The sequence below is a fragment of the Cimex lectularius genome, unplaced genomic scaffold, assembly GCF_000648675.2.
Source record: "Cimex lectularius strain Harlan isolate CLEC.00 unplaced genomic scaffold, Clec_2.1 scaffold181, whole genome shotgun sequence".
NCBI classification, from domain to species: Eukaryota; Metazoa; Arthropoda; class Insecta; order Hemiptera; family Cimicidae; genus Cimex; species Cimex lectularius.
The window spans coordinates 29,475-53,760 of record NW_019392752.1 but is presented as its reverse complement, the minus strand read 5'-3'; the positions used below and the strand labels follow the sequence as shown (position 1 = coordinate 53,760).

Below are 24,286 nucleotides of genomic sequence, written 5' to 3'. Positions count from 1 at the left end.
CAAGTCAAATGATTGCAATTTCCTGTTAAATGGCTTTTGCAGTAATGATAAACAAATATCACATTCAATCATTATGTGGATTGAATTTGGAAAATCCATGGTTTTCTCATGGACAATTATAAATAGGATTTGGGATTTGATGTTTGTATACACCAAATGGAATCACCTAAAGCATAGTACATCCAAGAGCATTGCAATGAATTCAAAGCTGAATACAACAGTAATTACAATTTAATGCAATATAATCCAGAACAAAAATAATATTGTATAAGTAAATATCAAATATGATGACTAAATACATTAATTGATATCAAACATTCAATTGTGTTCATATAATTTACATACATGCTCCAATCTAGCAATAGCAGTGTGTGTACTGCAAATATTGTAATAAATTACACTTTTTATTACCTCCCTGGGTAACACCAGGTTATAGAGCTTTTACTAAAGAAAGGTAAATAGATGGTGCCGATCGTAGAAGTTCCCTAGGACAAAACGTGGGACTAAAATCCCCCATCAGCATCTCATCTATTTTGGATTCATCATTGTACCGTAATAAGGCCTTTTTATTAGTTTTAAGGTTTTCATTCTTCAAAACATCTCCTGTTGTTAATTTTATGTGCAAGAGCTGTCACCAGTTTTTATATTATCATTTTGTCAGATTTTGCTGTAGCCATTTCATTTATATCTGCCGGGCAACGCAGTGCCATTCGAGTTATGAACAATACAGACCTTGTCAGGCACCAACCAACTGTGCTTTTTTAATGAGGAGTTAATTTTTCTGAAATACATGCTTGATTTTCTATAAATATACAGTTCTAAGTTTGTATTGTTCTACTATACTTTGTTCCCTTAACTATAATTATTCCTTTTTTGGAATAATTTCCTTTTATATATATTTGATGTGATTTCTTCTTTTTAATCTTTTTTTTAGTATTTTACAAATTTATGTATAGTAAATAATTTGTGCATTGAATATTACTTTTGTTTGAAGCTTGAGCCGTTTAAATGTAAATTTCAATCATATTTGCTATGATTGAAATTTACTAGCTATGTATGACTTGTATACCGCTGTAACCTTTATGATCATTGGACGGAACATATATAATACATTTATATATGTATATAAATTCATTATACATTAAGAATTTACTTGTCTTATTGTCTATTATTACCTTGCCTTTTGATATTATTAATAAAAAAATGAATTGGGTATTTATGATTTTCTGTCTTTAGTTTTAGGAAAATCTTTGGAAAACAGTTTTCCCGAAAAGGTTTAACATTGAAAATAACACTCTTAAATAAAACGAAGTAATTACTTGCCTGTCCTTTGACTTGATCAATTTTCTTCAGAAATGTTCTCATTATTTTTACGATCAAAAGAAAATTTTTATATCTCGTGTATTATTATTTCCGATTATTTTCTTTTAGGATGCAATTATTTTCTTAAAAACATAATTAAGTTTGTTGGTGTTCGTTTATCTTTAAAATACTTCGGTGATGTAACAAAACAAGTTCAAACAATTTTTTTTTGCCTTTAGGTTTTTTTAGCATTTTAATTAGTTTGTTATCTCTATTTTTTAAAAAAACCCCTCGGGAGTAGGGAAATAAAAAACAACTTTTGTTATAGGTAACTTATTTATTTTGAAGGAAGGGGCAATAAAAAGTCGTATTATGTATACAACAATCATATATTTCTATATTAATTAAAGAGAACTAATTTAACAATCATAATTTGGTGGTAAGAAACTCAAACGAGTGATAATGAATTTCAAGTTTTTCCTTAACATCTAAGTTATATATAATTTTTTGTTTAGTTATTAGTCTACTGTACGATAAAGATATTTTATGACCACAATGAGCTCGGGAAGGGTTTTCGTATGTCCTCAAAATCACCATGTCTGGATATAATTAAGAACGGGTTTGAAAGAGTAGTAGTTGTCTTTTTGTGGTTCATTGAAAAATAAAATAGAAACACCTGTTTCGATGAGCTTTTTTTTTCTCCATAGGTTATGAAACACTAACACCGATTCCTTACTTCAAGCACACGGCACAATCATTCGTTCCCACGTGAACGCACACTGGATTTGAGTCCTGGAGATGGAAGTATGTACAGTTGACTGGAGCCGGGCAGATTTGTACGACTCCGTGTTGATAGCATCATTCCCTAAAACAAAAACAATGGAATTAGCTTCCAGAAGAGAGATTACGATTAATTAAAATTAAGGAAAATCTAACCCTAAAAGATAACAACATTCAAGTGTATCCTCTTGTTTCATGTTTTTCGAGTACATATAATAAAAAAAAATTGTTTTCATTTCTCAACATGTTGTATGTGTTGAATAATAACAAATTGCACTTGGAATAGTCATTCTCATCCAATATCATTTCATGTTTATTTATTTAATGGTTTTCTAAATACACCTCTATTCAATAAAAATATGAATGTTATAACCATATATAAATTTAGAAATATTTACGGTTCGCAGTACCAGTTTTCGAAAATACCAAAAACAGAAGAGGGTGTGTGAAGTTGATGGAAATTTGAAAAATTTAGCAGTTAGAAAAGGGCGAAGAAAGATATGCAGAAAGTTCTAACAGAAACAAATGTCAACAATATAAACAACCATATAAAATGTTAAGGAGAGCCGAGAATCAAATAGATTATATGACATTTGAAAGATGGCAAAAAAGAGGGAAAATTGAAAAGGTGGGGTTGAGATCGGAAGTTAGTGTCCGAGTGGATCGAAGTCACGATAGCTCAAGTGGTAAAGTAGCAGCGTATGTAACAGAAGGTCGTGGGTTCGAATCCCGCTCGTTACACTAACTTTTTCATTTCAACCAATAACTTACATAATTAATTGAAAGAAGTCATTTTGTCAATCGGACCACGAAATGTAATGGATTTATTTATAACAATTATTTTTATTTTTTCTGATTTTATGTAATTACTGAGATACCTAAAATACACACTTTTTTATCTCAACTAAAAACCTTAATTAATTGAATGATATTAATTAGTCAAGCGGACCACGAAAATTATTGTTTTTATTTTTATTTTTTGTAGTAAAACATTGCCAATTCTATTGCCTTCATAATTTTTTTTTAATTAAAAAACGTACTAATAATTTTTTTCTCTACAATTAAATTATGGACATTATTGATATGCTAACAACACACTTACATTTATTTTCCATAATAACTAAGCATAAAGAGTAATAGTTGACTTAAAACGTAAACATAACGTTAATAACTTGTTTCTCTTTATAGTGACACTAATCCTTTTACTCTTTTTAGATCAAAAATAAAGAAAATCAGTTCAATTTCATCCTTTCCCGAGCCAACTTGTCGAGTGAGTTAATTGGTTTTTTAATTGGACTACAGCGGTTTAGGGCCACCGGAAGTCTCGATCGAAGAGATGGTAGTGGTCGACTGCTATGTACGACTGCTAGATACGATCGTTTTATTGCTTTTACCACACTACGGAACCGTCATTTAACGGCTTCCTTAATAGGTAGTCAACATCAAACGGTCGTTATGAAAGAGTGCACTCTGAAACAGTCATCAGAAAGCTTTTCGAGAATAGCCTAAGTTTTCTAATATTTGAAATGCATCGATTAGGAAGGCGACTATTCGCAAAACATCATCTCGTTTGGACAATGTTCAATGGGGAGGGCTTCTCAAATAACTGCCGGTGTGGTGTGTGCAATTTAGATGACCTGGACTATGTGTAGATAAGACCAGGCTTTGCTTCATGTGCCATGCTTTAATCGTAGGCAACCCAAGACAGTCAGTTATGATATAGAATCAACGCCCTTGCCGGCACCGAACTGATTATCGTTCAGAATGCATCTTTTCCTGCACTAAGATACATTTAGAAACCACTAATGGAAGCTGCAATCCCATTCGTAATGCGTAATAACTCTCGACTACATGTAGCTCGAGTTGCCAAGCATTATTTGGAGTGCGTAGAGAGTACCACAACGTATTGGCCAGTACGTTTTCTTGACATGAAAGTTACACAACATTGATGAGACATGAAAAACGTTTAGACATCGTTCATCGCCTCCAAGAGGCATTGAACTGGTTCAAAACGCTCAAGAACGGGTTTCTGTTAACAAGGCGAAATCCGATAGCTTATTTACTGGTTGTCTAGGAGAATTTCGGTTCTCCACGATGCCAAAGGAATTAATAAACCCAATTAACAACAAAATTGGGTAATAAACTGATAGTTAAATTTTAACCTATCACTACGGTTTTTCGGTGTTTATTGTGAATTGTCCTTTAAACCATCATAATTAAATAGTTTTAATTACGTTTTCGATTAAATTCATAATTAAAACTCAAGAATTTCTGATCTCTTTGAATTTGAATATTTACTTGTTACGAATTAATATGTCAATCCTTCACTTTTTAAATAATCGAGAGTATAATATTGCTTCAAATGTGAAATACTTGGCTAATTTCTCCAGAAATGATACGGTTTTGATACCAATAGTGGCGTGATGGGTAGTTCGTTTTTATTTATGAAAATTCACTCAAAAACAAAGCATTTAGTAGACGATTATTCGGAAATCGTGAGATGCGGTCTGGCGTGGCGTAGGTTTTAGAAAAACATTTTCTTTATCGTGCCAACGTTTCGATCTTTATTGAGATCATCTTCAGGGCCTGGGATTTATAAACTTTGTTCAAATTTTACAAATGCTTGTAGGATGTGGAAAAAATGGAGTTTATACAATGCTACAATTTTTCAACTCAATCAAAGTATTTGTGCTCATTCAGTGTTTGTTTTTTGCGTAATTGTGTCATTCTTGTGTGTCGAGTTGAGAGTTCCAGTGAGATATTGGTGTTTTATGTTTATATATGTTGGATTTTGTTGGGTTAGGGAAGGAGGTCAGTGTAGAAAGATATTTTCATATAAGGAGTCGCTTCTTTGAGGTGAAAAGAGCCGATGATGGGAAAAATGTTGGTAATGGTTTGGCCAGATTATCCTTTCAGGATTATATAGACAGGGATAAAATTGTTGAAAAATTAGACTATGTAGAAATGGTTGATGTGTGGAATGTGATGATGATTGTTTTATATATTGTATTATATGTTTTGTGTGATGATGATATATGTATGTTATCGACATTGAATGTGATATTGGCGTAGCTGCCACTGTGTTGACATGTTTTTTTCTCTAATTGAGGTTGTGTTTATCTCTGTAGAAGTAAACCATGTCTAAAAAGTTACATTTATGTTTGTTTTGTTCGGTGTGTAATATTTTTAGATTGTTCATGTCGAAATTGTGTTTGTGTTCAAAATGGTATTGCTGTTCGATTTTGCTTGGGTTTTTTGCAATCATGGATATGTTGTTTTACTCTCTTATCAAGATATTGGGATGTTAGTTGCCGGACAATTTAAACAATTGATTTTGTAGATTATGTCAGATTTATTTGTTATTGGTGGTTTTTCCCAAAATTAAAAATCCCCACACCAAAAACAAATAAATCTGACGTAATCTACAAAATCAATTCAATCTTTTTTTGCATTGTATAAATTCACTTTTTTTCCACATCCTACACGTATTTGTGAAATTTAAACAATGTTTGTAAATCCCAGGCACTGAAGATGATCTCAATAAAGATCGAAACGTTGGCACGATAAAGAAAATGTTTTTCTAAAACCTACGTCACATCAGACCGCATCTCACGATCTCCGAATAATCATCGACTAACGGTCACTATTCACCACACATTTAGTAGAATTCAATCCGATACAATCTGTGATAATCACTGTTGAACAAAGAAGGTTTTATATATGAAATCTACGACCAACGACTAACAGAAAATATTATATGAGTGCGTGTTACTCGCCTGAGCTATGTTTAATCTCGTTGGCCTATTGTTCAGCAAATCATCTATTTTAAATTTATATAAAAGTATAGTTTATATAATTTTGTCTTTAATTTTCGTTTAGTCGTTAACAATCGTCTTGATGTTGCCTATCCTTGCTGTGCTAGTTTGTCACACGCGTTTCGCCATTTCGTCATATTCAGTGTTGTAAAGTGTTGAGAACCTCTTTATGTCTGGGAGAAGTCAAGTTTCTTCTATAGAGTCGAAAAAGTAGAATGCTCGTGTTACCAACAAGCAAAAATGGTCAAATCAGGATGATCACAAACAATCAACAATCAAAACAACGGGTTCTTCATCTGAATACTACACCTAGAAATCACACAATTCAATTTTTTAACAAATAGAAAATTTGATTTATTTTAAAAACTATTTAGTTAAACATAACCATTTTACTGTCATGTTAATGTGCTGAAGTCCAGTTTAAAAAGTTACGAAACCTTATTGTTCTAGTACAAATTATTGCATATACAGTGACGAGTATTTAATTATTTTTCTCATGATCCACCCTTCTTTTCTACCCATTGATTTTTTTTATATTTCTGAATATTTGTTTTTAATAAACTTTTTATCTGCTTAACTCAAAATAAAGATTTGCTTTGTTAGTTCAATAGAGTTAAGATTAGTTCACAGTTAAATATATATAAATCAATATTCTTTAACAAAAATTTAGATGAATATTTATAGGTTGATATCCCTGATAAGGATCGACTTGACCACAGGACGTTCGAAGGCGGTCAGGAAGTGGCTCTCCATCTCTACGACCATCGTTATCTCTTATGTATATTTTCTCTATTGAAACTATTTTTCATATTTTTTAATTTCATTTTATACCACATACAATTCATTATCAGCGACAGAAATGGTAAGCATACTAGAACTTAAATCAGGATCCCATTTGAGTTTCCGTCATCCGACTGATTTACCGCATTGAAAAATGCGATTTGTTATTCAGAACAACTATTCCAGGCGCATTGATAAGCTTATTTTTCCGTTAATAATCGCATTCTGCTCATCCGGACGGGGCAATCCGTACACGGAATAAATTTTAATCCGTTTTTACTCCAGCCGAATAAAAATCCATAGCAAAGTTTTTAATCCAAATTTTGCCTTTGAAACGTTGATCTTTTCTTGTTCGTACTGATGCGATTAAAAGGAAAATTTTTTTATTGATTCTATTTCAAATCGAGGCTGTTAAACATTTCAAAATTTATTTGAGTAACATTAAAAAAAGTTTGAAATAGCAAATAAATATTGATTTCAAAATAATATTTTACGATTATTTGAAGATTGTGAGATTCATTTCGAGCAAGGAAAAGGCTTAAGAGAATCACAGTTTGTATGATTTTCTTTACAATAAATCAAAATTACAACTTTTTTTCGAAGGGAACACTTTGTTCGAGCGGCATGAATTCATCCTAAAGAATCAGACTCTTGAAAATTTCAATTGCCCTCGAACCACTTCGCCAAATCTGGAAATGGAGAATTCGCCAATCGGGAAAAAGTCCACAACAAATACACACTCCTTTCAACTAACCAGTTAAAAAAAACCACTTTTCTTCTACATCTTTCATGGCCGTGAACGTTTGAAAGGTTTCTCGTTTGAAAAGAAGGCATAACCGAAATAAAAAGAAACGGCAAGAAGTGAAGAGCAAAAAGGATTTGTTTTATTAATTTCAAAGAACGACGACTTAAGGCTAAGTTGAAACGAAAATGGCAACAAAGGGTCAGAGGAATACCCACCCAGCTACCTAGTATATGAAAGGCCATGTAGGAAGGTCTCATGTGAATAATAGATCAGAGAAGTTGGTCCTTTGCTAATAGCTTTTCTAGCCGTCAGGATTAGTAGCTACCTCGGACTCGAGCAACACGCAAACAGAGACACAACAAAGGCAAACATTCATTCATAAACTGTAATTGTACTGTTTTGAAATATAAGAGCAAAAAAGTAAAAGGGAAATTTTGATCAGTATAACAACTCTAACTAAAAACATTATTTCTATAATTTTTCGGTGTATAATAATCTGAGTCCCTTTTACTGTTTTTTACTGAAAACTTTCTTACACCTGAAAAATATTTCATTTCATTTACATAATTAGCGGATAGCTTAAACAAGATTATCTAATAGTGTCAGTGCTCAAACTGTACTGATGTCATTAGCATACAGCGACTGTCCATGAAAGGGTAGCCGAAAAACTTTAATTGTGACAAAATTAAACGCCTTTTCAAAAAGCAATCCGATACAAGGTTAATTGCTTTGTGAAAATTATTTATCAGATGCGAATATACTTAATATTTTTGTTTCAGATGTGATAACTATAAAAGACAGGATCAGGTTGGTGTGTCACGAATTTTGACCAATCTTTTTTCGTTTATTCTACTTTCCAAAATATCGGACACGTATACGCCACTTCTTTGGAATACGCCCTGGTTTCGCAAAAAAAATTCCTAGCTGAAATTGTTCGTTTTTCAATGTTTTTATTTCACCCTTCCATTTGGTCTAATCAACTATGTTAATGTATCATTTTACAGCATTTTTAAGTAGAATAACTAAAAACCAAAGATTTTTCAAGGAAACTAGGTCATATATTTTTTCGTAAAGCTAATATGAAATTTGGTTTTAGCACCTCTAGATACTCCTAAATATACATTTTTGTTTGAAATTAAGTTTATGGATTTTTTGACGCCTAAAAATATTCCAATTCTTGAGAAGTTGTTCGTGATTAATTAAACCGGCTATAATTCAAAAACAGCTGACATGTCAAATATTATAGCCTACAAATTATAGCCGTTTCAATCAGATATACTGATGACGACTTCTCAAATTCAGATAAATTTTAGGGGTCAAAAAATAGATTATTTTAAATTTAAACAATTTCTATTTAGGTACCTCTAAAAGTGCTAAAACGATATTTCATATTAGTTTCCTACCTAGAAACTTTTTAATATATTTGTATATTAAACAGTGCATGCTATAAAATGATATATTCACATAGTTGATTTGAGGAAGGCAAAAGGCGAAATAAAAATATTAAAAACTGGAAATATCAACTAGCATTTTTTTTGTGCGAAACTTGAGCTTATTCACAAGGACTGGCGTATACGTGTACGATATTTTACGGGGTAGAATCAACAAAAAAGTTTGGTCAAAATCCGAGACCCACCAACTTGGTAGTCTCTGTGACCGATCAACGTTAGTTTCTTTGTTCTCAGTTGATTTACTTGTTTCATTCCAAAAAAATACTAAACAATATGATATATGCATATTACACTTACATGCATTTATTTTTCTGTTACCACAACACAATTTGCGAAAAATCTTGTTACCAATTTTGAGAAAGTTATATAAAAATTATGTTTCTATTATTTTATCACAATATTTTTCCTTAACGTTCGTTCTAAATATTAAAAAAATGAGGCAAACTAGCAATGAGTTAAGTAAAAACACAAGGAAAATGTAGAAACAGAGCAAAATCAGGAAAAAACATCAAATTTGAAAATACTCTTGTAGTTCTTGTAAGCTAAAGAAAATGAAATATTCTCTCAAAAGATACAATTTTATAGATTTATTTTTCTTAGATTATGGGTAGTGCTCGCTTGAAAATTTTCTATTTTAGTTGCAACATGGTCAGCAGAACCTGATTTGGTTTACAATTTGGCCCTTTTCTAAAATGGTTTTCCGGCCATATTAAATTGAGTTAAAATACCAAATCATTCTGTTTGCAGCTTTATTGAAAAGCCATTGATAAAGTTTTTAAATTGGGAAAATATACGATTTATGTAAAATAGAAATATTTAATAACAATCTTTACAATCGAAATGGGCGAGTGGTTAGAGCGTCCAACGTGCATTTGCCACGTGGTTCTGTGTTCGAATCTTAAGATAGTAGGTGAACTTTAATCAAGAATGTCGTAAAACAAAGCGAAACTCAATAGGTAGTTGGACATTAATCCCTTTTCCATGACAAAACTTTCTTTTTACTAATAATATTGTAACATAATGTTGTAATAAACTAACACATTATGGCCATAAAAATAATAAAAGAACACGTAAAATACCTAACCTCCAGAACATCTCAACAAAAATACACTTAAATATTTAAAATAAACTCAGTGATGTCGAATAAGATAATCAAAATGATTATGTTAATAAATTCATGTTAATTAAATTTACGTACGTATGGGAATAACTTAATTTAAAACCATTTGAAATCTATTTTTATACGAAATGAAAAGATGGACGTATATCAAACTATGTACTATTTGATATAAATTATTAATAACAATTTTCCTTTCTTCATTCCAACAAGGTCAGGTTAATTTTAAAACTCTTGTATACTTGTTAACTTTCACAATACACTAAGGTGAATTTTAAAAAAAATTTGCTTTCATGTTTATTTTAACCAAGGGTCTCGTTCTTTGAAATTAATAAAACAAATCCTCTTTACTTTCTACTTTATTCGTTCTTTTTAAAAAAGTACCCTTTCAAAGGTTGACCCCCACGAAAGGTAAACTTCATTTTATTTTTAGTTAGAGAGAAGTAACAAAATGTAGTGTATTTTTGCATTTTACTGTTCATAAGAAAAGAAAAAAACACCAATTAGGACAAAAATAATTTTGTGCGATAAAAAAAGGTTTATAAGGTTGGGAGAAATAATTAAAATTGTACATAATCACTCCCAAATTGCAATATTAAACCAATATTCCCGGATTTGGCTTTCGCGTCTTTGATTGAGTAGTTTTGCTATTACAAAAGTCCCAAAGCTTATGGGTTGAAAACAATTTGTTTGCGTGAAAATATAAAAAGCAATTTAGCGAGTAAATGATTCATTTTCTTAAATTTTCTCTTAACTGCTGGGATCCTGGCTAATACAGTGAATAGACCTTGGTTGAAAACGACGTCACAAACAACGTAGATGGGGTTTTGCATAATCTCGAACTCAACATACGTTTTTAGGATGGCCCGAATCCGATTTAAGCCCGAGACGAGTATCTTATTGAGGTAAGCCCTGGTAACAGATGCGAGGACTGTATAGAAATAACAGGCTATTCCCCAGTCTGTGGTTCTGCCTCTTTTTGAACAAGCATGTTTGAACCAATCATTGCTTAGCCTTGATGTAGTCGCATGAGACAAATCAAATGAGATTGAAGAAAGTTAAACGAAAAATTCAAGAGGCAATTTATTGAAGAAAATATTTCGAATTCGTTGCAAAACCATTCAAAATTAAAATAGTTTATTTAAATATGTGCATTAATTTAAGTATGATAAAAAAATATTGCAGTAGTAATAGTATGCAATTGATAATGTAATATTCTCACAATTTATTTTATATGGAAGTGTTCTTATCGAACAAAGTGATTTATAAATACTACTTGTAGACACGATAAGAAGTTATCTGCATTGGACTATAAGTTATTACTTTACGGAATTTAAGTTAAACTTTCTTTCTTGTTTAAAAATAATTAACGCTTGGAGTTGATGCACACTTGCATCAGCTTCTTTTTTGTTATCAAGTTCTAAACTATATTAAACTACTTTCTTTGTTAAAGTATAGTACTATCATAATCAATTATCTAACTTGTGTTGCAAGACTATTCCAAATATCCTTTATATTCTAAAACGTCATTTGTAATTATATGCACTCTTTTTTTTTAAATTTACAGTGCCTTACAACTACTTTTAATTAAACAACAATTAGCAATAATGTAATAGATATGTACACAAACAAAACAAGAGTGGAGAAACTGCCCATTAGCAGTAGTCCAATATACGTACTCATTTCACTCTCACTCAACTCTCTCTCCTTCTCTTATTCTTCCATTGTTTTTTCTCATTTTTCTTTTTCATAATTAAACTTTTGTTTATCTCGATATCACTTTCTTTCGCTCGTTCTATTTGTTCTCTTGTTCTATTTATTCATTCTCCACTCCCCCTCTTTTTCTCTCTCTCTCGTACTTCCATTCTTTTTTTTCATTTTTCTTTTTTCATAATTAATGTGTTCTTGAACTCAACATCTTTTTTTTTCGCTCGTTCTATTTTTCTATATTTTCATATTTTCTTTTCTCTCTCTCTCTCTTTCTCTCTCTCGTTCTCCCATTATTTTTTCTCATTTTCCTTTTTCATAAAGGAACTTTTGTTTATCTCGATATCATTTTCTTTCGCTCGTTTTATTTGTTCTCTTGTTCTATCTATTCATATTTTCATTCTCCTACTTCCTCTCTCACTCCCTCCTCTCTTTCTCTCTATCACACACTCATTCACTCACTTACTCACTTTCACTCTCTCTCACTCACTATCTTTTCTTCTCCCATTATTTTTATTTTATTTTTCCTTTTTCATAATTAATGTTTTCTTTAACTTGATATCTTTTTTCTTACTGTTTCTATTTGTTCTATTGTTTATGAATACATATTTTCATTTTCCCCTCCCTCGCTCTCTCCCTTTCTCTGTCCCTCTCACTCTCTCTCCTTCTTTCTCTTATCGTTCCATTCACTTTTCATTTATCCCTTATCAAAAATTAATATTTTCTTTAACTTTGTATGGTTTTCTCTCTCTTGTTCTATTAGTTCTATTTTCTAACTCTTTATATTTTTGTTTTCCCTCTCTCCCTCTCTTTTCATGTTCCAATACTTTTTCTCATTCATCCCTTGTCATAATCTTGATACTTTTTTCACGTTAGCTTATTTTTTGTATTGTTCGTTCTATCTAGTCATTTTTTCATTCTGCTGTTTACACACGCGCGCACACACACACACACACACACACACACACACACACACACACACACACACGCACGAGCACACACACACACACGTACGCACGCATACACACACACACCCTCTCTTTGAATACATATATATATCCTTCTCTCTCTCTCTCTCTCTCTCTCTCTTTCACTCCATCACTCACTCTCTCTCTCTCTCACTTTTCTCACTATTTTTGTTCTTTTGTTTTTTATTCCTATTGAACAACATATTTGTACAATTAAACTAGTAGACAATCGAATTTATTCCATTAAATATCAGCATTTAGATAAATTTGACGTTTGGTGTTATTATTTTGTAATGTTACTTGTTTGAAATTTACGTTGAATACATAAAATAGCAGATAACGAGCATTTCAAATTCATTACCACTGCGTTTTTACTATTGTAAAAGTGTAATTGCATTGATTTTATTGATCAGTATTTCTTTTGTTACATCTCGATTGGAAATGGAATTGCTTACTATCGAATCGGCCTTAATTCCCAAGGGCCCTTTAACAATTATCCAATAAAGCCATAAGTCTAGCCATACGTCAGAGACGTACGGGACATATACGAATGTGCCCGTTGAGAATTTGACGTGAGGTAAAACCGCATTTGTCGCATGGCTGTCATCCAAATGCCACCTCCTCTTGTCTTGTATTACCACGCACGGATTACACAATATCCCACATATCTCACATATCGGCGTTGGCCTGGTGAAGTGCTTGTAGGAATGCTGATATCACTTTGTTTAACTCGTTCTACTCCGCCTTCGTCGGCTACTACAGAAGAAGCATTTAAATGAAATGCGTTTGAAATGCATTAGCCGAATTAAAGGACGACTCGTCTTTTGAAAATAAATCTACTAATTTGTGCATTACATAAATTAATTTTGTAGTAATATTCCAGGCTAAACGAGGGAGAACTAGCTATATGACCTGAATAGGTTGTACATTAATAAGATATAAATCATCAATTTTTATAAAAACAATTTATAAAAAAATATGATAAATTTTACTACACGATACTTTCAAATATAAAAATATTGCGTTTAAACCCTTGTAATTATCCATAATTAAAATACATTATATTTTGCATTAATGCCACGTGTTGACAAAAAACATTTTGAATATTGCCCTCGATTATAAAATCAGTCCTATTTCTTTATCCCATTAATATATGTTTATGTTGTTATATTTTTGCTTTTTAGGTCAAAATTATTATATCGCTGATACTGACTTCCATTTGAAATTCAGCGTTATGTCCATCACACGAAAAGTACATTTACCTTAAGGAATTTAAACTTCTTGTTTCTGTTTTGTTTAATAACAATGTCAAAGATTCTAATATTTCTACAAATAAAATGTTTTTCTTTTCATTCAAAGAATTGTTGATTTCGAAAGAAATGTTTTAAATCTCGAGAGGCTGGTGAAGATTAATAAAGTTTCATTCACTGCAGAAACCATTGTGAGCTGGCCGATCATTATCTCTCTATTTGGCTTAGACTTATCTGTCTATTTTTTAAAAAATCAATAGTAATGCAAAGTCTGGCCTGAGTATTTATGTGAGGTAAAAAAAGGTAAAAAAAAAGAAAAACAACTGGAAAGTGTGATCAAGTAAAGGTCACTAAACACCACACAAATTTGAATTATTTTTAAAATGTAATCAATATTCCTCAAAGAGAGGGTAAAATAAAAATACCCATACAATGATTATTCAGAAATCTTGAGATGCGGTCTGGTGTGATGTAGGTTTTAGAAAAAGCATTTCCTTTATCGTGCCAACGTTTCGATCTTTACTGTGATCATCTTCAGGGCCTGGGATTTACAAATATCGTCTAAATTTAAAAAATACATGTAGGATGTGGAAAAATTTGAATTTATACAATGCCAAAAATATTTTTTATATTCAATCAAAGTATTTTGGCACTATAAAGAAAATATTTTTCTGAAACCTACATCACACCAAACTGCATCTCACGATTTTTGAATAATCTTCAACTAACGGTCACTAATCACCACACATTTCTACCCTTACAATTTTATTATTTTATACCGTACATTAATGTAATAAAATTAAAACCTAATTAATAGATAAGTTATATAAACACAGTGTTGTGTTACATTATTTAAATCAAATTTCTTTCTTGTTATTATATATTATATAATTTATATATATCTTTATTATGAAGTAATATTTATTTTGTTGTACTTACCAAAATTAGAATTGATAAGATGCAAGGATGATAATATCTCCAGTCTCGAAAAAAATTCGTTCATCAGCCATTCACCCACAAGTTTAATATCAGTAAAGGAAAAGAATCGACGTTTGCCTCTTGATAGCCATTATACACTTAATAATTATACAATATAAATTAGTTTATATTGAAGAGATTAAAACAATATCTTATCCGAAAATTTAATGGGGTTAACATTAACTAGCAATAAATTTTTGTTAATTGAAAGTTAACAAATATCAGAAACGCTCTTAGGCCAATTTTAGTAAATATAAAGAGCCCTATTGTCATTATACATATTTATCAACAAATTAACTTTTCGCGTCACTTAAAATTGGACAGTTGAAAGAAAAATATAACATTTAAATATAATCTCTTATTGTTTCTTTTAAAATATACAGTTTAAAATACGCGCTTCTATTCAATCAACCTTAAATATTTACAAGTATATATATATTTTCATATATTTAATCAATCATCTTTATCATTAAACAGCTAAACATTTATATCAGTTTATTTTTTTACGTTTTTTACATAAGTATATGAATAAATAGCGATGACGGGCAGCCATGGAAAAACTAATTGAGAGTTATGGCCAATTAATTTTTTGTTGTTAAAGGAGTTTTTGAGGTCTGTGTTAGGTTTTGAAGGTAAACACTGATAAAAGCTGCGAATGCCTCAGGCGGGTTACGTGCTAAACAGCAGCAAGCAGACGCAAAATATTAGGCAGTAAAGATGTGAACTCCTGTGATGCGCCTGTCCACCATGCTGCATAGCTGCAGGAAATTCTGTAAAACAAAAAAAAAAGTTATTATTATTATTAACAATTTGTATTATTTTACAAACAGTAAGTAAGAAAAGATTTCACGTGCCCAGAGACACCTAGAAGGAAATATAATTACTTTTTTTATCCGTGATGATAAGGCTTGAAATGTTAACGTTATAAATAGTTAAATTCACTAATTTCGTGGTCCGCTTGACCAATTAATATATTACAATTAATTTGTTGTTTTTAGCTGAGATAAAAACATCCAAGAATCCAATCCGATTACATGACATTTGAAAAATGGCAAAAGGAGGGAAGACTCATAAGGTGGGGTTGAGATGGGAAGTTGGTGTCCGAGTGGATCGAGGTCACGATAGCTCAAGTGGTAGAGCAGCGGCCTATCTATCTAGCCGAAGATCGTGGGTTCGAATCCTGGTCGTGCCATTGACTTTTTTATCTCAACTAAAAACCTTAATTAATTGTTATAAATTGTGGTGATTTTATCTATGCGGTGGGGCCGAGGTGAAGCTGATGAAGTTTTGTTTTTTTAATACATTTTTATTTGTTTTGTTTTAGTTGGATATGAGACAATTTAAGGTTATTTTATTTATATTTACATAGTCCAAATATCATAGTTATTCTGAATCGCCCTTTTATTTCATGTTTTTTCTTGTTATTCCGTTTTAAAGATTTATATAATTTGGGGAAATAAAAAACTTTTTTTTTCCAATGATGTGTGCTTCTACTCATTTTAAACTGTAGAAATTAAAATCAATTTGCTAGAAATAAATAAAAAATTTATTTTGAGAATTTTCCTTTCATTTTATTTCAAGTTGTATTTACGAAGACATTAAATACGGAATATATTACCCTATAAATGGAAAGCATTTGTCTAATAATCTCTCCGCAGTTTTGAAATGGGAGACTCACAAGATATTGTTTTTCCATCAAGCTTTTAAAATTCTTGCACAAACATTCAGAAACTTACACACTTATTTTCAAATAATACATATTCAAACTTTGTTATTTTGATCAATGCTACTTGTTTGATTTTGTTTATTATTTGTTTTATTTTTAATTTTTTTCATTCCTTCATTTTTAAATTGTTCTGTTGCTTTATTCATGTTTTCTTTCATCTCCAGTGGATGGAATTTACCATGCACTATTATGCTTATTGTTTCATTATTTTGTTTTATATTACTGTATAACAACAAATAAAGCGCTAATAATATTATTTTTTTGTTTTGCTATAGAACAATTGATGAGTCGTTTTGTGATGAATTTTTATAAATTCATTTTCCCATTTGTTTTGTAAACAAACACCCAAACCAATTGACAAGAAAATGTTCACATTTCGTTCCTTGAATTAAAAACCTAGGGTGTAGCAAGGGTGCGATCTAAGTCGATTCTTATTTCATATAACCTTACGTCAATAGACTGGGAGAAATGCCACATTTGTGCTCTATTCTTTTTGATTTGTTATTTTAAAAAAACTAAACTGATTGAAAATAAAATGTCTTTATATCATTTCTTGAAATATTATCATAGTGGTGTCTCAAGGGTGCGTAATAGTGCTTAATAAGTCCATCTTCCTTTGATAAACACTCGCGATAGTCAATAAAACGAGAGAAATGCCACATCTCTGTTCTATTTTGCTTTCTTTCCTTGAAATATTAACGCAGGTGTGTGCAAGAGTGCGTAATTTCAAAGAAATAAATATAGACATTTTCTTTTCAACAAGGTCAGTTTTTAAGTTAACAAAGCAAAAAAGGACAGAAATATCGCATTTTCCCTTCTGTAAGGACTGTCTTAAGTTTATACCAAACAGCGATAGACTTATTACGAACCCTTGCGATTCTTCTGTATTAATATTTCAAGAAAAGAAATATAGAATTTTCTTTTCAGTTATTTTTTTTTTAATTAACAAAGCAAAAATGGATGGATTTTCCCTCATTTTATTCCAGATCGTTTGTTCACTATACAGTATACAACTATTCTAAATGATATACTACATTAATATTTCAATGTCACCTACTGTGTACAATTTAATCTCTACGTATGTATTTTTCTTTACCGTGGTATAAAAATTGTTTTTTAAAAAGTAGCCTGCCCATTAAAAGGAACAAATTTCAATTTAACCTCCCGCAAAAAATCGTGAGTGTTTTTAATTAGGTGCAATGTTTAATCATGAGGTATGTTTCTGTGTAAAGTGTTCCATCTTGTCGGTCGTGTCTACAGAAAAATTATTATGTTCTGTAACTCTTTTGATTAGTAACACAGGAATGTAAATCATTCTTCGTTTATCCAGGCAAAATAGTGGCGAAGGTCATTTCTTTTCTTTTTTTAAATTTAAGTACATAACTGTAATTATGTAGTATTTGAAGGGGTTTGTAATTAGTGAATTATTTTTTCTCTGGGTGCACTTGAATAAAACATCCGAAAAAAAATTAAAACGCGCAGTGATCTATTGGTGTAAGTAAGTACCTCAATTTACCATTTTATTAAAAAAATATATTCATTATTGAATAAAGAATGAACTTTCTAGACGGAAAGATAAAAAAAGGCGTTTTTTTGTTTTCCTTAACCAAAACATTTGATCGGCTTAAACAATCTGTTTACTCATTGTTCGAATTGATACCACAAGGATCAATATATTTATTTCATCTGTAAAATGATTTGTTTAATCTTAGCATTATTAATTTGTGTTATAACCAGTGAATCTCGGATAATTTTTAAATTTGTTTTGACACGGTGGACAAATATGTGTGTTTCATTGGTTCGTTAAATTAATCCTGTAACATGCGCGAATTTGTACAGCCGAGTGGCAAGGATAAATTAAAAGGTTTACCATTTAACACATTTAACATTTCATACAGTACAATAAAATAATTTTAAATATATATTTTAAAATAGTGAACTTCTAGAGAACTGGAGAAGTTACCGCTGATTCCAAATTAATCCAGTCATCAGCATTAAAATTCAATCCATCTACCAACCTGTCAAAGAATCTCGTTGGTTCGGGACTTATTTCCTTTGCAAATGTTTTTCCTACGAGACAAAAATCGGCTAATGGTGTTTAATGAGGCGTAAAGACAAGAAGTAACAAAGATAATGTTTCATTCACATTTATAATATTGTTTATTTTATTCTGAGATCGTGAGATGCGGTCTGGTGTGAAAAACATTTTCTTTATCGTGCCAACGTTCGATCTTTATTGAGATCATCTTCCGGCCCTGGGATTTATAAACGTAGTTTAAATTTTACAAATACTGTAGGATGTGAAAAAAATAATTTTTTATATACAATCAAAGTATTTGTACTTACTCAAAATGTTTGTTTTCTGCATAATTCATGATACACAAGAATGACACAATTACGCAGAAAATAAATACTTTGAGTGAGTACAAATACTTTGATTGTATATAAAAGATTGAATATAGAATTTTCTAGCGTTGCATAAATTCATTTTTTCCCATCCTACATGTATTTGTAAAATTTAAACTATTTTTATAAATCCCTGACCCAGAAGATGATCTCAATAATTATTGATTGTTTATTTTTATGAAACAGGGACTTTAAAAAATTCCCGGTTATATTTAAAAAAATATATGTCTGTTTAAATTATACGGGTACACTTCGAACTAGCCGGAAAAAGTTGTTGGTGAATTAGTTTATCAGTGGACCACGGTAAAAGGTTGAAAAATAATCTATTTAGTCCGTCGCCATCCAGCAAAGGAGGTTAAAATTTTCGGCCTAAATCTTATAAACCACTTATGGAGGTCCCTCACTTGCTGCATCCTTCCCGTAGTGGGAAATGCCATTTCTCCGAGATCGTGTCGTGAGTTTCACTCCTTCTAAAAAGCACGGATAAAAATTTACTATACAAAAACGTAAATGTTAAAAGTTTTCGACAATAACGTGCGATAAATATAAACTATCTCTCTAAAGTGTGTATTTCTTAAAACAAGCACATTTACTTTTACCGACCTAATGGGATTTTAATTAATAATTGATGTCCGTTACAAAAAATCAAAGTTGCTAATAAATATATATTTATAGAAAACCACTTATTTATACATATGTGTGTGTGTGTGTGTGTGTGTGTGTTTGGCAATTGTTATAGACAATTTTATTTTTGTTATAATCAGTTTACACTTTTATTCTATTTATTATATGAATGTGTTAAGTTTTAGACTGTGTAGCATTAAATTTACCTAGCTGAACATGTGTTCGCTCTCAGCATGGGAGAATTATTCAACAGGCTAGGGCTGTGGAACTCCTTCAACTTAGTGTTAAGTTTCTTCCTTGTCACATTCGGGCTTTTCTCCCCGCCTTGGCTACTCCGAAAGAAAAGTGTCTTGAAATATTCGATTTGGCAGTTATTATAATTAGTATCCTTGAAAACGCCAACTTTTCAAATCGTGCCAATAACAGGCGGAGTGATGTAAAGGGAGGAAAATAAAGAGCCGAGAGGAAGAATTTGGTATGAATATTACTGAACAAACTGCCTTCGAGGCTAAGTTTGACGCAAGGCAGAAGGGCTTTTCGACACTGGCAAGTTCTAAATGGATGGTGGTCTGAAGCTAGAGTTCTGATCCAGGGTAAAACTTTGCGACTTATAGAAGTCAAATATTGACCCATCTCTTCCAAAGTGACACTTTTGAATTCAGTGTAACTTTGCGTCTTTAATTATTACGCTTTTTATAAATATTTACTGAATTTTTCTTGACGCGCTTTCACATGGTGATTAACTGATTGCAGAATATTACTAAAGTGAACTGCTTTATTTATCAATTTGCTATATGCGTCCAAACATGTGTAGGGATTTAAAAACGTCAAGATTTGAAATCGGAAAGATTAGAATTGCTCTGTTAACGGGAAATGACAAGTCGTTTTCAATTTGTGAGCGAATGTCGAAAATGGAAGTGGGCGGCCGAATGTTATCATTTGGTCGTTGCTAACAACCTTTTGATGATAGCAGTTGTTACACCATTTCTGGCTTTCAATTTCCGCCCCCGGGTCACCGAATCTCGTCCAACAATAAGGCTGGTCCGAATGCCGGCCGTTTAAATAATAACTCGGCAAACGAGCGGGGTTTTTCCACGTTCAGTCCATCGTATAAGTGCAAATTCGAGCGTGAATTAAGTTTTTGTCAGCTTGGACGGAAAAAAGGTCTGGGCCGGAAATTCCGATATGTCAGCCTGGCAGAAACGGACCTTATCGCGTGTCGTACAGGGAACTTTTCTCATATTTATGCCCAGACACTTGTTTATGTTGCAACATCATGTTATTATTACTTTTTGAAAGGCCTCTAAATATATTCAAGTATCAACAGAAACATGCAGTATTGTTGAGGGAAGGGACTTCAGATATATTAATCTAATAGAACTTCATCATACAACGCAAATAATTTCAATTTCTGTTTTACAATTTTTATTACTTTTATTTTTAACAATGGGCTAAAGGGTAAAAAACTAAATTTAGCTTTAATTAATCAATTTTTGCTAAAAATTTATAAACAATGAATGGACATTTACTAATGAAAATTTTTGAAGATATTAGGGGTATTCACGATGTTTGTAAGATGTTAACTCAAATAGAGAAATGTCCAGTAAGATCGTGAACGCTTCTTTTCTTACCATGTTAAACGTTAATTTTTCAGCAATGCTGCGCGTGGCGATTGGTAGAACCAAAAATAAAGCTATAACAGTCCTTCAATGCTTGTTGTTATTTGTTTTGGTTTTCTTTTGTATTAAATAGTAAGATACCAGAAGTTAATAAAAAAGGAAAATTAATCAACTCTTTCATTCAAAATGCTATCTATGCACTGGAAGAGTACTAACAAATGACACGCTTCAATTCGTGCTGACAAACCTAACTTGTACCCTAACATCTAACTGCCTTCAACTTTTTATGATAGGGGATGTATCTATTATGAATGAGAGTATAAGGACAGGCCAAAAATTAACAAAAGAAATGTAATGTTCTGATTTAATTAACGCGTATTTAAGAATAAAAATACGTGTAAACAAAAAACAGCTGTTAAATTCATGGCTGCTATGTTGGTTACCTACGCACTAACGGATAGCAGTGACTACATTTTCGACCTGACATGTAACTCCATTCATTAGTTTTCGTGGTCCGCTTGACCAATTAATATCTTTCAATTAATTAAGGTTTTTAATTGAGATAAAAAAAGTCAGTGACACGAGCGGGATTTGAACTCACGACCTTCGGCTAGGTACGCCTTTTTTTTTGATACCAGGGACTTGAGGAGTTCCCTCCTGAGCACTGCAGCTGAGCAGTACAGCTTATTGTACTTTATTCCTGGCTCTATATTTTGGGGGAGGGCTGGCAACACAAATGTGAACTTGAGCCCCCGTTGTACCGGTGTTCTTCCATCGAAGAAACTCATTTTTGAAGGAGGTTGGGACCAAATTCAGAGTCACTGAGATCCGATCCCGCTTCTTCCATTGATGGGTGCCGTATCAGTTTCTTTCAATTGCGGCACCGGTCCCCTTTGGCGTCAGAAAAAGTCTAGAGGCGACGGTGGGAATTGAACCCACGACCGCGGGATCTACTAGCCGAGAGTCTGACGCCTTAACCATTCGGCTACCGCGGCCCTCCGAGTACGCCGTTACTCTACCACTTGAGCTATCGTGACCTTCATCCACTCGACACTAACTTCGTATCTCGACCCCTCCTTTTGAATTTTCCCTCCTTTTTGCCACTTTTCAAATGTCGTATAATCTATTTGATTCTCGGGGACAAATGGATCGAGTCAGTCGAGTCCGAGTGGATCGAAGTCACGATAGCTCAAGTGGTAGAGCAGCGGCGTAACTAGCCGAAGGTCGTGGGTGATACTGACTTTTTTATCTCAACTAAAAACCTTAATTAACTAACATATAACATTCGCCCTGTCCTGTTAGATCGAGAATGTTAACTAGCCGATTCTTACAAGTCTACGTCATCATTTTTCTCGATCTAGCAGGACCTAACAAACTTTACAGATTTAACACAAAGATCATGAATACCCCTATTATTCGAATGTTAGTACTTATGGAAATGGAGGGTACAAATAGGTTTAAATAAATTCAATACAGCTTTAATAAGAAAAAGAAAGAAAAATGCTTACCGTTCAGGACGTGTACGTTGATGGACTTGGATTGTGCATTGGAAGGGTTACACTGGTATCTCCCAGAATCATTAGGGTTCGCTTTTTGAATCAGCAGGAAGCTTGTTGTCGTTTCTCCCTTTTCTGTTATTACGCTAACTCCACCTCGTGGGGAGTCGTAACTAATTATCTGAAACAAAAGAAGAATAATGAAAATTGGGAAATCCAGCGAGTGAAAAACAAAGGAAGGTTTGAATCAAATGAGACAAGATAATGAAAACGTAACATTGAGATATTTTTAAAAATTAGACATACAATTAAATTTTAATTTTATAACAAAAAAATACGAGATACTAACGCTGTTGCATTTTAAAGCATGTAAGGATGTTGTATACTTTTTTGAACAAAACAACAACTAATGTCTGAGGATAAAATCCAAGGGTAATTCCCTGTAAACTTCGTCACCGGCAATTAGTTGAACAAATATTAAAAAGTAACCCAAGGTATTGTGTAATAACGTTTAAACGAGCTTAGTGGTAACGGAGGTGTGAAATGTAACATAATATCCTCGGGCTATGGTATTAGCAAAATAATAAAGCTTAGATGAGCGGTATTCAGATTATCACGTAATAACACGCCAAATTCCAACTTAATCTGAGGATTTATGCGATGGCCTCACCAAATGAAGTAGGACGTGTATTAAGACTTATGCTGAGAAATATTAAACTCCGAAGGAAACACGTGACGATTTCAGACATGGGATATTACCCCTATGCTTCTACTTCAGCATAAAACGTTATCATACTTCTAATACTTTCGATGTTAGAAAGATTAAATTCCCTAATAAAGGTTCAGTTTGTCTTTATAATAAGCCTTCAAATGTAATTCTTTTTTATCTCGATATCACAGAAAGAATTAAAAGAACGGGACAACTTATTACGACCAGAGGAATCATCCTCACCCATTTAACAATGTATTGAAAAAAGCAAGAAGTTTTTCTTTGTGTGCAACTTAGCGAGGATATAATCTGCAGTATCCATAGTATACCATGACCTGGATGGTCACTGCAAGAATGGGAGGGTTGAGTATATTTTTAATTACTAATCTATAAACCTGAGAGTAGGTTATAAAATAAGTTTTTTCTTATCAACTAGTTAGGTAGTTATATCATAAACAAAAATTCCTACGTAAATATTATGAATTATTGGCAATAAGAGATTAGTTAACTATCTCCAACGAATTATTAACGACCTAACTCATAATTGGAGAAACAGGAAGTGGAAGACCTGTTTAAAATCTGTTAAAACTAACGACAACTCAATATGGAACGTAGTTAAAATATTCAGAAATAAAAAAGACAGTCATGAAACGCAATTTTTGTTCGATGTTACACTAAGGAAAAATGAGACGGAAAAGGTCGGAAAAGTGGGTGAATACTTCTTCTCAGTTCACCGTCTAACTACAAATCAATGACCCAAATTTCTTGAAAGGTTTAACTCTAAAAGTGTAGAAAACTACTTGGTGCGTACGA

At 32.1% G+C, this 24,286-nt stretch overlaps 1 long non-coding RNA gene across 1 annotated transcript; it reads right to left on the bottom strand.

The window, feature by feature from the left end:
- Nucleotides 1-1,694: 1,694 nt before the first annotated feature.
- On the bottom strand, nt 1,695-22,945 carry LOC106667091. Its single transcript, XR_002910354.1, has 3 exons — nt 22,777-22,945; nt 14,855-15,663; nt 1,695-2,167 (listed from the first exon to the last, which is right to left on the bottom strand). It is a non-coding gene; the product is annotated as an uncharacterized LOC106667091 (long non-coding RNA).
- Nucleotides 22,946-24,286: the final 1,341 nt, after the last annotated feature.